The sequence below is a fragment of the Artibeus jamaicensis genome, unplaced genomic scaffold, assembly GCF_021234435.1.
Source record: "Artibeus jamaicensis isolate MK-2021 breed Jamaican fruit bat unplaced genomic scaffold, CSHL_Jam_final contig_588, whole genome shotgun sequence".
NCBI lineage: Eukaryota > Metazoa > Chordata > Mammalia > Chiroptera > Phyllostomidae > Artibeus > Artibeus jamaicensis.
The window spans coordinates 8,115,877-8,130,865 of NW_026521895.1; positions in this window are offsets into that span (position 1 = coordinate 8,115,877).

Genomic DNA, 14,989 nt, shown 5'->3' on the forward strand with positions numbered 1-14,989 from the left:
TGGTGATAGTCCATCAATCTTATGAATTTCCTCTATGAAATTCAGCGAAGGTAGTCATGTGCCATCATAGACTCATTTTTCATGATTAAATTGCACTGAGACCAACAATAGACACAAGTGCATGGCACCCAGAAGTCCAGGTTCTTTCTGCACCACACCAGTGAAATAGTGAAAACATTGAGAAGAAAAATTCCAAATAGACTAGTCTATTATGCAGATACTAATTCGAAGTGTATTTTTAAAATACTCAAGTAATATTTTAAATGCACATTTCTATCAGCTAAACTTCAAGGGAAACTGTGTCTTAAAAGCATTTTCTCAGATGTTTAAGACAAACCATCATGGACTTCCAGTCAAGGAAGGGGCACAGGTAAACGTGACTCACCTTCTCACACAACCACATCAAAACTACAACTAAAATATAGAACAACTATCACTCAGAACTGTCAGAAAGCAAGTTGAATGGAAGTCTGACAACTACAGAATTAATGAAACTACATCCATCCAGACTGGTAGGGAGGGCAGAGACACAAAACAGGCTGGTCCCACATCCATGTGTGGCAGATAAAAACTCAGGAGGGATATATCAGGAATTAGGAATCCCAACCTCACACCAGGTCCCCCAGCCCAGGGTTCCAGTGCCAGGAAGATAAGTCCCCACAACTTCTGGCTGCAAAAACTAGCAGGGATTGAGACAATGGAAGAAACTCTAGAGTCCCAAGCAGTTTCTCTTAAAGACCCCACACACAAACTTACTCAGGCTCACTCCCTCTGAGCTCCAGCACCATGGCAGCAGCTTGAAAGGCACCAGTGTCACGCAGGGAGGAACTGAAGTGTCTGGCATCAAGGTGAGAGCCGGAGGACAGATTTCTCTCAGACAGAGAGGCAAGAAGAGCCACAAAGCCAGCAGGCAGGTTCCACATCTGAGACTCCATCAACCTGGCTAACACTGTATGCCCAGCCCTGAAGATCCCCTCAGGCTCTGTCCCACTCAACTTACAACTGTTAAGTTGCCTTTTCATGTGAATGTCTGGTCTTGGCTCAAGCTTCACAACTTTCTACATCCTTTCAAACAAGAAAGAGCTAGCCTCTGTGAGTCCCCTTCCACCCTACCTCTTGCTAAGTGGCCCCAGGCACAGGACTAGCAGCAGCCAGCCTAGATTCACAGCTTGGTTTCACCTGGGAATCTCCAAGCCCAGCACAAGTAGCATCCATCTCAAATTGGCCTATAGATCAGGCAGGGTGTTCTCGAGCAAAACATAGGTGGGAGCTGACCTTGGCCTGCACCACCAGGGAACCCTAGAGCCTGCACATTCAGTAGATAGCTATAGACCATGTCAGAGCACCACCACCTGCCTCTGAATAGTTGATCCTCCATGGAAGATGAAGGTTGGTGGTCAATGGTCACAGCCAATCCTTGCAGCTGACTGGCTTCGGTAAATCCTTCCCACTGACTCGCCAACAGCAACCAAGGCTCAACTACAGGAAGAGGGTATACTCATCACACATGAAGGGCACACCTCAAGTATTCAGCTTGAGTGATAAAGGAGGCTGTGCCATTAAACCCTACAGAACACCTACTACATGAGGCCACACTACAGACATGAGTCAAAGCAGCTCTACCTAATACACAAAAATAAATAGAGGCAGGCTGCCAAAATGAGGAGACAAGAAAACATGGCCCAAACAGAACAAAACTCCAGAAAAAGAACTAAGCAAAATGGAGATAAGCAATCTCTCGAATGCAGAATTCAAAATACTGGTTATAAGGATGGTCAAGGAACTTGGTGAAGAATTTTTATGCCTCAACAGCATAAAAAAAAGATCCAGTCAGAAATGAAGAACACACTAATTGAAATAAAGTACATTTTACAGGGAAACAACAAGAGAGTGGATAAAGCTAAGAATCATATCAGCCATTTGGAACATAAGGCAGCAAAAAAACAGCCAATCAGAAAAACAAGAATAAAAATACAAAAAAATAATAATAGTATAAGCAGCCTTTGGAACAACTTCAAATGTTCCAACATTCTCATCACAGGGGTGACAGAAGAAGAAGAGAAAGAGCAAGAAATTGGAAATATATTTGAAAAAATTAAAGAAAACTTCCTTAATTTGGTGAAGGAAATAAACATGCAAGTCCTGGAAGCACAGAGTCCCAAACGAGATGGGTGCAAAGAGGCCCACTCTAAGACACATCATAATTGAAATGCCATAGTTTGAAGATAAAAAGATCATTTTAAAAGCAGCAAGAGAAAAGCAGATAATTACCTACAAAGGAGTTCCCATAAGACTGTCAGCCGATATCTCAAAAGAAACTTCATAAGCTATAAGGAACTGGCAAGAACTATTCAAAGTCATGAAAAGCAGGGACCTATAGCCAAGATTGCTCTACCCAGCAAAGCTTTCATTTAGAACTGAAGGACAGATAAAGACCTTGCCAAATAAGAAAAAAATAAAGGAGCTCATCATCACCAACCCATTATTATATGAAATGTTGAAGGGATTTATTTAAGAGAATAAGATTAAAACTATGAACAATAAAATGGCAATACATACTTGTCAACAACTGAATGTAAAAAAGAAACTAAGCAAACAAGAACAGAAACAGAATCATGAATATGGAGAATATTTTGATTGCTGCCAGATGAAGAGGGTTTAGAGGGATAGGTAAAGAGTTGAGGGGATTAAGAAGTACAAATACATACTTACAGAATAACCACATGGATGTAAAGCACAGTGTAGTAAATGGAGTAGCCAAAGAATTTATACGCGTGAACCATGGACACAAACAATGGTGTGGGGATGCCTGAGGGAGTGGGGGATGCTGGGTGGAGGGAGGCGAAGGGGGAAACATTAGGACAATTGTAATAGCATGATCAAGAAAATATAATACAAGAAGAAAAAATGTTACAAATCCATCATATCCAATAACCATCAAACACTTTTTTAAATATAAAAATGAGCTACTGTGCCATACCACTGAATTGAATGTAAGGCAGTCCAATTTAGTGCCAACAGCTGTCTAGGTTTGATTATCCGGAGACGAGAAACTACTATAATCTTTGCCCCCAAAGTGTGTCTTTAAAGAAGTGGGATAGTGAAAATCTTTAAAGAAAGAATTTAAATGCTCATTTTAGGGTTTTGATAACCTTACAAAATTAGCAGTTCTCTAGTGAGAGTGACTATATTCTCTTTTTAATGCCTTTCATGCTTTCCTGTAGATGAGAAACAACATGATGGCCAGAATGCCACTGTCATTTGATAGTTGTCAGAAGTAATTTGAAGACCTTCCTCTGGTTCCGGGAAAGCCATCTTGAAATGGAAGTAAAGTGAGTATTCAGGATTTAATGACAGATTGATTTGTGCTTTAGAAAGAGTCTTGTGGAACCATGTAAAAAATCTCCAAATGACAAAGCTGTCACCGTAATCAAATCAATGTGGCTTCCTATTAGAGGCACAGAATGAAAAAAAAAAACAAAACAAAAAACTCAGAGTATAAAAGTTACCCAAGGTCATTTTAGTATCAAAGCTCAGAGGGAAATTACATGAATTACAGTCCAGATGAGCAAGGGCCAGGGTGTGCAGACTAATTCAGGAATTTGGGTTCATGTGAAGATTATGGTCTTGAGATAATAAACCAGTCCTCAGACTCTACCTTAACCAATAGCCAGGTGTTAACTCAGGCTGAAAACTGGATGGAGCACTTCGCTCAGTATAATGGGAGATACAGGTGACAGGACCAGAAAAGAGTATGAGGGAAGGGCGGCTATCAGAGGCAGAGAACCTTTAAGATATCGACACAAGTAGCTTTAAAGTCACAAAGCCACACAGGTAGGGTCATGATATATTGATAATATTTATGGCCTATTTATTTATTACCAATTGTGGCCTAGCACCATGCCATATGCCAGATACTGTGCTGAGTTCTTTACATGTATTATCTCATTTAATTCCTCACAACAACCTTTAAGACGGGCACTATTATTATCTGAGTTTTATAGATGAGAAACTTGAGGCTGATTTACTTGCCCCGAGTTATAGCTAGTCACTATACTTATTTGAGTTCTCAAATATCTCTAAGTATCCCACCTCTCATTGGCTTTCCAATGTACCAGAGTGTTGTTCCTCTCAGCTAGTATGTCTCGCTAGTATGCTCCACCATTTCCTGAAATTAGTAGAAAAATATCAACACTTTAGTGCCCACCTAGCACCAGGACAATAATCCTGGAATACCAAAGTGAGGTGCCAGGCCAAAATGCGGAATTTACAAAAAAGTATTTAACAAATATTTCTGCCACTTCGGGATCCCTCAGCTAGATCAAGGATTTTCAACAGTGGTTAGGATGTGAAGAATAATTTTAAGAGAAGGTCACTGCAGAAATCCCAGCTGTGAAACAGGGTCCCTGGAATAGGGAAGTGTGGGGACTGCCTGACCTCTCACTTGACTACTAGTGAGGACAAAGCTGTAACTAAGCCACTGTGGGAACCTAGCCTAGGCTCCCTGTAGTTGGGGGACACTGAAGGCAGGATTCTGCTTGCGAAACAACTACACTGACACCCACGTTGACATCAGTTGTGTTGGTCATCAGTTGTGACCAAATGTGGGTCACATAGAGAGTTGGCCTGGCCCAAGAGGACACTGGGAAGGTAAGGGGACTCTACCACCAAAATCCTGTGTGTGTGGTGGAGCACAGAGAAGCAGAGACTGGGAAAAAGTGGCCTAATCACAGGTCTCATCCAAGTTATGGGAGCAGGTCTAGAGAAGCCCAGCATGAAACCTCAGGGAAACACTAAAAAGCAGCCATGAGGAAGATATTCATTTTAAACTTCTGCCAAGCAGAGTTCAAAACCAGATAGGACACCAGACACCAATGCAGTAGGAACTTCCCTATGCTGTCCCCTCATGTCTTCTTTCCTCCTACTCCCCAAACCTGGTGATATCTAAAAAGTAGCCAGTTAGCATGTGCAGAGCTGAGAAGAAACTAGCCAGTTAGCATGTGCATAGCTGCTTCCCCACTATTGGGCCAGCTGCCAGATCAGGCCTCTCACCTTACCAGGAGGAGCACAGAGAAGCCTTTTCTTTGAATGAAGAATGAAGGGTTGCTTAATGTCTTGGGCTGAACACTGAAATTTTCTGAATTGAGAATGTGATTTTACACTTTAAATATCCATTATTTTTAAGTGAGAAGAAAAGTAATCCAGAGGCAGGGAAAAAATCTACCTTCTCTGAATAAATTTTTAAGAGAGAATTGAAGACAAAAATAAGTGGGTTTTGATTCATCTCCCTTGAATTGTGTTTTTGCCATGTCTCTTGCACCAGTGGCACCTTCCAGTGAAGCATGTTGGGAACACAGAATACAGGTGTGTATTCAAGAATCCGGGCTCTAAAATGCTTAAGGGACCCAAGGAAGGCACACACTCTTTTAACAAAGATTTTTAACCCCTTACGTTCTTCAAATCCCACAGGCATAGCTTTAGTCTCCCATACAAAAAGATGGAGACTCAAATGCAAGAAGATGACAACTTTCTAAAGGGAAATAGAAATAACTGATTACCCCAAAAGTCATTCTGCCACTTAACTTTTGCCCCCCAAAAAAGTGTATTCATTTTTCAAGACTTTCAAAACACAAAATAGGATCATAAAACCAATAGTATTTACTGAGTGGTTACTGTATGTAAGATATTATATGAATTGCTTTACATGAATTATCTTTTTTATCCCCTCAATAATATTATGAAATAGGTATATATTTTATTGCTTAAGGGAGAAAATTACAGGCAAAAATGTAATATAACAGCATGTAGAGAAGAAAGACTATTAAGTTTCACCTAGAAATATTGGGGATGGTGTTAGAAATAAAGCAATATATAAATAACATTTTTTAGAGTAAAAGGTAATCATTCCTTCCTTCTATTGTTGTTCAGTTACAGTGGTCCCACCTTTTTCTCCATTGCTCTCCCATACTCCAACCCCCAACACATAATCACCCCAACACATAATCAATTCCCCCATTGTCCATGACCATGGAGGCTTCTATTCATATTCCTTTGCTTGTCCCTTCACTTTCTTTCCCTCATTGTCTCCTTCCCCACTCCCCTCTGGTGCCCGTCAGTTTGTTCTTTATTTTCAAGTCTCTGGTTCTGTTTTGTTCATTTGATTGTTTGGTTGATTATGTTCACTTATAGGTGAGATTATATGGTATTTGTCTTTGACCACCTGGCTTATTTCACTTAGTGTAATGCTCTCTAGATCTATCCATGCTGTCACAAAAGGTAGGAGTTCCTTCTTTCTTTCTGCTGCATAGTATTCCATTGTGTCAACATATCACAGTTTTATGATCCACTCATTTACTGATGAGCACTTAGGCTGTTTCCAGCACTTGGCTAGTGTAAATAACACGGCTATGAACATTGGAGCGCATAGGTTCTTTTGAATTGCTGTTTCAGGATTCTTAAAGTACAGTCCCAGCAGCAGGACTGCTTGATCAAAAGGCAGTTCCATCTTTAGTTTTTTGAGGAAATTCCATACTGTTTTCTACAGTGGATGCACCAGTCATCATTCCCATCAGCAGTGCACTAGGGTTCTCTTTTCAAATATAAAAATTATACAAACACAATTGCACAACACTTTAAAAATGTAATAAATTATTTTTTTAAATGCATATTTTTTTCTTTTTACACAGATGGGATCATATGGTATGTATTATTTGGAAAAGGTTTTCTTTTAATAACATATCATGAACATTGCCTCCAAAATTAAATATTCTTTAAACATAATGAATGCTTAGTGTTATATCCTGTTCATGAATCCCTTATTTTAAAGTCCTTTGTTAACCAAACCACATTCACAACATTATAAAATAATGAAAGGCAAAAAATTCTTGAAAAAAATTTTTGTGTAACTCTCATTATGAAAGAAGTAAAACAATCAGCTCAGCCCAAGTTATGCTGTAATAACAATCTCAAAATTAAATAGTTATAGGAGGTTTTGTTTGTTAGTTTGCTTCTTCACATTACATTAGTTTATGCTGAATCAAATGTAGCTCTGCCCTATCTCTAGAACCAAGGTGGGAGGAGGAGCTCTATCAAAGTCATTACCATTTCACAGCAGAGGGAAAGGAAAGACGGTAGAACCATGCAATGGTTATTAGAGCTCCGGATAGAAGAACTGAAGGCATTACTTCCACTTATGTTTTATTCACTAAGGCAAGGCACATAGGCCTGATATTAATGGGAGGGGAGGTATAATCCCCTATCAGTGATAGGAGCTATAGAAATGGTCTTAGATGGAGGTACAGCAATTATTTTGACAGTGATAAATGTAAGATAGAGAAGTAATGGTTGATTTTGGTCTAAAAGGGTGGAAGGGATGTTTTCAGACAAGGTAAAAAAAAAGAAGGGGGGAAAGAAGGAGGAAAGGAACATTCCAGGAAATGGGAAAATCACGTAAGACGTAATGAATTGTGAAAGAATGCTTCAGGTCCTGAGAACAGCATGTCCTAGTGCTTGGATATGCAGATAGGGAAGTTAATGAAAGGTTGTGAGCTGTACACATGAGAAACGAGATCAGATATAGAGGGCTTTGTGTGTTCCTGTGTCACTCAGGGTCACTCAGATGTCCCAATTAAATGGCATAGTGGAGAAAAATTAAAGGAGCTGTTTACAAATATGTGAGAAAGTTTAAGGGAAACCAAAAACCATAGTGGAGTAATCTGGGGCACGGAATCATTGGGAGTTCTTACCTCTCCAGGATGGAAGGGGCAAGGGAAGGTAGTCATTCAAATAGGCCAGAAGAGTGGCCATCTTAATGCCACCTCTGAGGGTAGTGGCCCGTAAGAGAGAGCTAAGTGTGAGAGAGTCATCGTCCAACAGGGGCTTTGGGCTTCGGGAGAGGGCTGCAGGCAACATGTAGTGACCTCCAGGGGAAAGACTAGAATAATAACCTGCCCTCACTACCCTCCAATACCTCCATCTCTGCCAGGACCTGCCTTCAGCTGAGCCTAGTAGAAATCAGAGAACAAGGGTGTCTGTGGGTACAGGGTACAGGCCAAAGAGGTCAGTCTCCTGGGCCGAGGGCACAGTGGAGTTGTGCAAAAGAAAAGACAGTGGTTCTGGGAGGGCAAATAGAGAATGCACAATGAAGCTGTTCTGTGATGCACTACGTATGTGAAACTAAATTACGACACTGGCAGCTAAAATGAGTCAAAGGAAAAAAGTAGAAAATACATATATTTACAGTGGAAAACTATAGTAACAACTGGATACGGAAGGTAGTAAGCAAGTTGGTAGTAAAGGAAGACGGCATCTTCTTATAAGTGAGAAAAGTAGGATGGGGAGAAAATACAGCTTTAAACTCAGCATGAAAATGTCCAGAAAGCAATTAGAAACATAGTCTGGCACTCAGAGAGAAAGGGAGACGGATTTAGATTTGACTGTCATGCAGTTGAATAAAATTTTCCAAGCAGAGCACATGGAATGAAAAGAGGGCAGATGACGCCACTGGGACAAGAGTACACCAGAACCAAATACCCCACTTCACGCCACAGAAACTCGGCTAAGACAGGCATGTCACTGGTGGGAGAAGAAAAACAAAAACAAACGCCCTGAGAAACAAGGTCACAGTTCAAACTTCATGTTGTTTTTCCACTCATTTAACATATTCTTTTTGGTCCAGGGAACTCCAAGCTATGACTTGGTTAACAGTGGTTCCCAACTGGAAATGCCTGCAGAACCTGGCAGGAGGCCGCCCACATCCTGTCCAGAGAAAGAAACCATCTTCTCAAGTCATGGGGTATCATCAAAAGTTCTTTTTCAAGGGCACTGAGCAAAGCATGGAGAATGAAAATGGGACACAAAAGGGAGCAAGATAGCATGTATGAACCAGCAGAGAAAAGACAAACAGACACAGATGTCAGGTAAATGGAATTATCATAAATAAATTCTAAAACTACTGTGTTTGCTGTGTTTACTAATTATTTATTGCTTTTTAAATAATTAAAAGGCAAGCTGAAATGCTTAGAAGTACAAAGCCCAACAGAGGATGCATCGATGCTCCCAGGCCAGGCCCCAGTGTTCAGAACCCCTGCTGGAGAGACTTTCTCCAGCCCATCATGTGGTCCTCTGATTCACTGATCCAACTGGAGTACATTCAGAATCATAATTTCCAGTGAGTCACATCACAGAGATTCTTTGTTCCCAACACGGTCCACAGTCCCCCACTAGGAGGGCCTTTATCTTCCAGGATTCAATAGTTCAGCATACCCAAGCTGCATTCTGTCTTTAAACGGACACAGAAAAGCACCTTACTGACAATGGACAGCTGCCCAACTTTAGGATAAATTAGGTTTGACCCAAAGGAAGACACAGAGTGAAGAATAAACAACTTCCAATTTTTTTTCAGGTTGACAGGGCTGCTTTAATTTAGAGGCTGCAGCAGGTACAGCCCACTCAGTGTTTCTCTGCATACAGCTTTCTTATCCTTCCAAATAATAGAAATTCTTTCATTTTTCTATCAATAGATAAACTCTCAGTGTCTGTTTAGAGTGGTGATATAATTTTTATCTTCTTTTCAATTTGGGCAGGAATTACAGAGTCATGGCACATGGCAGGCACTATTTATTGAATGAATGAATAAATAAATAATGAATAGAGACATTTGCAAAGGAAGCTGGGAAACTGCACCAACAGCTGGTAGCCAAACATTATTTTAAATTAACCTAATTTTAATTTCCTAATCACTTTATGTCAATTGTTATCTAAACCTTTAATCAATGCCATGAGGAAATGTTTTGCCAACAACTGTGTGTTCAAATAATGGTGGGCTCATGCAGGGAACAACTGTGAGCAGCATTTTGGTCCTGCATGTCATGCATGTTCATGTTTGCTTATTTTATGTATTATATAAGAATATTACCAGGAAACATGAACATCAGACATCTGTTTAACTTTTATTTGCCCAGACTCCAGGCGCCCTGGAGAGAATGTTGGGGCCGTCTGGGAGGGCGGGTGGCCGGATAGTGAGGACTGGAAATGAAGGGAGAGGTCCCAGGAGACCTTTGCTCACCCAAGACCCCAGGCGCCATAGGAGAACAATAAGGCCGTCTAGGAAGAGCAGATAAAGCAGATAGCCGGATAGTCACTAGGACTAGGGCTAGCACCCCCGCAGACAGAAGCAATTTTCACATTTAGCCTTCGAACTCTGCTTCTGCCCCGAAGATAGAACTAATTACTGCATTCTGCTTCTGTATCCTGCTTTGCCACGTAGATAGGAAGACCCCTAATCTATATATTCCCCCAAGAATCTTTTGTTCGAGGCTCAGAATTTGGAAATGACTCCTCTGGGCCCGTGCACGTTAAACAATAAACCTCGTACTCCAGAATCCCTCGGTGTTTGGTCGCTTCATTTCCCGTAACAATATAAGAATATTGCCAGGAAACATGAACATCAGACATCTGCCACTAAGAAGAATCTCAACATATAACATTGAGAAGGTATTTGCCCTGCCTGAGATGTTCCATTTAGGACCCAAGGAAAGGCTGACAAATCAAAACATAAAGTTGGTTTGAAATGTTGTGGAAAATAAATAAGAGCTGTTTCTTGCACAATATTTTCTTTTGACACAGATCACACAAAGTGAAGTCTACGTGGTCAGCCTATTCGGTCATTTTTTTTCACTTCCACAATGCTAGATGTAAGGAAACTTAACATATCTGGTAACTTCTCTGCCCCTGCCCCCATAAAAGTTACTAGAATAAAGTCTGCGAGTGATTTTTGAATGAACAGTAGCAGTTTCCTTAGATGGTAAACAGTTCAAACAAAGAATGAAAAACAGCCAAAGCAGAAAATTCACTCCAAAATATACATTTCCAAAATGGTCCCTGGAGATCCTGCCAGATAGTGACTTTATGGGCAAGGCTGGAGCAGGGGGAACAAAAATGCTTCTCTCTCCTCTTTTTCAGAAATAAATCCAATAAAAGAGAGCATGGTAATGAGAAAGGATAATGAACTGGCTAGACTGGAAGTGAGTACCAACATGCACACAGGAAAACGTAAAATGAGAAGCACGATTTCAAAACTTCAGTGAGATGGGTAAATTAGTGGGGACACTAGCTGCAAATAAAGACGTTTTATTTAATTCATTAGTTTTAATAATTCATCACGTTTTAAATAATTCATTAGTTGAAGGTACAAAAAAATGTGCAAAAGGATACCTAGCTGGAAAGACACAGATTCCTGTATATAAAAATGTAGTGATTCAGGAGATAAGTAGATCTGACCTTTATGGAATGTTCCATGATTTTAGAACTATTGGAAACTCTGACAGTCACCTAGACAATTAAAGAGATGGAGAATAACATCTCTTAAAAATGGCTCAAGCCTAATGGTTTATTATTTATTTGTTTTTTAAGGGCTATTATTGACCTAGAGAGAGCAATCGAGTTCAACACCTGCTAAAAGAAAAGCAAAATATGGCTTCAGCTGTATTGTGAAGACTGTAGATTCACCCTAAACATGAATACAATTCAGAAAGTTACACACAGAACTGTTGAAGCAGACAATGCTGCAGAAGTTTCTTCTATGTAAATGTTCTAAATTGTAATAAAAGCTAAGCGATTTAGCAGAATAATAGTAACCAGTGATCCACTTAAATGGCATAAACAAGGCCATCCTGAAAGAGACTTTCAATCCTTTCAATGCAGGCTTTGTTGCCAAAGGCCCTTAGGAAATCCTGTAAGAGCAGGTTTTTTCTCCATTTTATCACCCCTTACTTACCTCAGCTATTCTTAAAAACTATTTGTGATCTTTCCCCTTCTCCAAAATCTTTTATAACAGTACTACTTTCTGAAATAATACACTCCATAGTAGATATTAACTTTTATGTATGGAAGTCGCCCTCTTAATTTTCTCAAATATAACTCCGTAAGATTTCAACCAGTACCTCCCTTTTCTAGTTTTTAGGTATTTAGATGGGATTTAGTGTTTCTCATATCTCCTCAGTCACATTGTTCATTAATGTAAGATTTTAGTCAATCCCCACCCCAAGTATTCATCTCTTTTTAAAATTCCCCCCTCTCAAGTCCAGCAGGGGATGCACGAGAAGCAATCATACATTGATGTTTCTCTCCCTCTCTCCTTCCCTTCCCCTCTAAAGATAAATGAATAAAATCTTTAAAAAAAAAAAAAAGAAATTATTTTTTAAGTCTATCTTCAAAGACTATTTCTCTCCCTCTTCTATCATCTTATTTTCCCTAGTCTAAAGCTTCTAAATTAAAATAATTTCATTTCCTTCTTTTTCTGTGAGACAAATTACTGAACAATGGGTCTGACAAAAATACAACGGGCTCTGCCAAACTCCTCTGGTCCTTTCTCTGTTTGGTATTTTCTAGATATTTTCTGTACTCGGAGAGAATCTAAGTTACGTTCTCCTAGCCCATATTTCTTCCCAGTGAGAAATACAATATATAATGGAAGACAGAGAGAGTCTTAAAAAAAAAGAAAGAAAACAAAGCTCAGTGATTCTTATCCATCTTTTTGCCTATATACATATATATTTAATAATAATAGCTCACCTTTACTGAAGGATTCTGTATGCCAAGAACTTAGCTGAAAGCTTTATATTCACCATCTACTTAATTCTCCTAACATCTTACGGGGCATTTATAAGAGCAGCTGACATTTATTGGAACATTTACATATGACAGGTATTCCTTTCAGCATTTTACACATACCATCTCAATTAATCATTAAAGCAAATTTTGTGAACTAGGCAAAAAGTGAAGACCCTGAAGCATATGACCTTCCTTTATAAGGTCATAAGTGTAGTGTAATGCCATTAACCATTATACTACACTGCCTCATTTATCAAATGAGGAATAAATGAGAAATGAGTGAATTACTGAGTAAATAACTAGAACTAATGAAAATTTTAAGCCATATAGAATTGTGGGCATCATAATGTGTAAAAGTTAAATTATACCATCAAGTTTGGATGAAACTATCATTCAATGTCCTTTCAGTTCTAGAATTCTGTGCAATTAATAGCCCAAATAAATCAACTCAAAAGCTTTTACTAATTTTAAGACTTATAAAATCCAATCCAATGCCTGCTTATTTCTATGCTAACAATCATCAAAACTCTCTACAAAAATTAGTAAACTCTGTCAGTCTTTTCTGATGGAAGAAAATAATGGCCTTAAGCAATAAAATATTGAAATTCTTAGCAAAATAATGCTTATCAGTTAGTTCAGCTTGTGCAATCCTACTGTGAAGAAGTTAAAAACAACAGAAATCAGATGGAAATGTGTGTGTACAGAAATAAACATTTACGAAAAATGTTCAAGTCATTATCAAATTAATGTCTAATGAGCATTCTTTTTATTCATATTTGCTTATTAACCTCCTAACTGTTATTTTATTTCAAAAATACACTGTAGAAGTAGTTATTTCAGCCCTAGTTCCATTTGAAAAGAAAATATATATCAATCTGACCTGAGATAATCTAAAGAAGCAACTTGAACGAGGGATGGTGTCAGACAGGTACAGACTCATTGGGGCAATCCCCACATAATGTACGTGAATGTCTCATCACTATGCCCTGCACCTGAAACTAGCATAATATTATTAACCGCAATTTAAAAATGACTTTTTAAAAAGGGATAATGTTAGCTTTAGTCATGAAATGCTGCTAATCCCAGTTAAAAGCTCAAGCCATTTCATTTCTCAGAAGGCTGTACAGATTCCTGAGCCACCACCATCATGTAAATTGATAAGCAAACTTCATGTATTAAACTTCACTGAAAACTTTTGAGAACCTCTTATCAAAAGCTAAGTTTACTGTGTAGCGTTTTGAAAAACTACGCTTACAATTATATTCTGAACAACCATGTCGAGTTTAAGCAGCAAGTTTGTTCTACAGAGACTCACTGGACCTTCACACAGGTGCAAAGAATACGAATGTGGGAAGAATCTTTAGATGTTCTGGTCTGATACGCACAAGAAAACAGTGGACATCATTTGGGTCTCTGGCTAGTTAATGGAAGAGACAGAATGAGAGTCTGGGGTTCCTGGTCTTTGAGTCCCCTGCACATTTCTCTGCACTATATTAATTGTATTAGTCAGTGATCAGTATTAGAAAACCAGAACCCACAGGGAAAAAATGTATAATTATGCATATAATATATATATAATATTCATGCTGTTCTTTAGGAGAAAGGCTCAAGGAACAAGCAGCAATGCCTCTCGGGACACATTCTAGACAGCTGGCTACTGCCAAGAGAAATTGGCCCCAAGGGTGTGCAATGGTGTATTCAGATTGCTATGGCCTTGGAGTTTGGCAGATGTTGCACTGGGGCACCAAGAAACCGCATCCTAATTCCTGCATCACTGCTCACATCCCTGGAAGGTGACAGACTTGGCAGCCGACATATGCATGCACAGTCCACTCACCCACTGTAGCTTTGGTGGGTTCATCCCTGCACAGCCTTTGGTCCAGAGCCTGATCCCCTACACCTGGACCGTCGCTGGGGCGAGGCACCCGTGCACTGACTCTGACTGAGGTATCAGAGTCAGTGTCAGGAGAATCGGGGTGACATGAGGCACGCCCCTTACCCCTTTTACCCCTTTCTGGTAAAAGGTGCTTCCGGCTTCCAGGGCACCCACGTGTTTTCAGTCCCAGCATTCCCCCACCGATTCCGCAGACCTTCCAGATCCCGCGAGATCAGGCTTCAAGCTTGCAGCGGCAGAGTTCAGGCCGGGTTATGCTGAGCTCTGAGCTGCATCGGACACTCAGCACATTCCAACCCATGCTCTCCGTGCTCTTCTATCTAAACCAACATTTACTCCTCTCCACATACATCGGAAAGTCACAAGGCACAGCCTGCAGGCTCCAACTGTGCCCAGTTTGCCTTCCTGGGAAGCCCGGCCCTTCACCCACTGGACCATCCTCAGGATGTTCAAAAGAAGAAAAGGCATCCCGGTGGAGGAGAT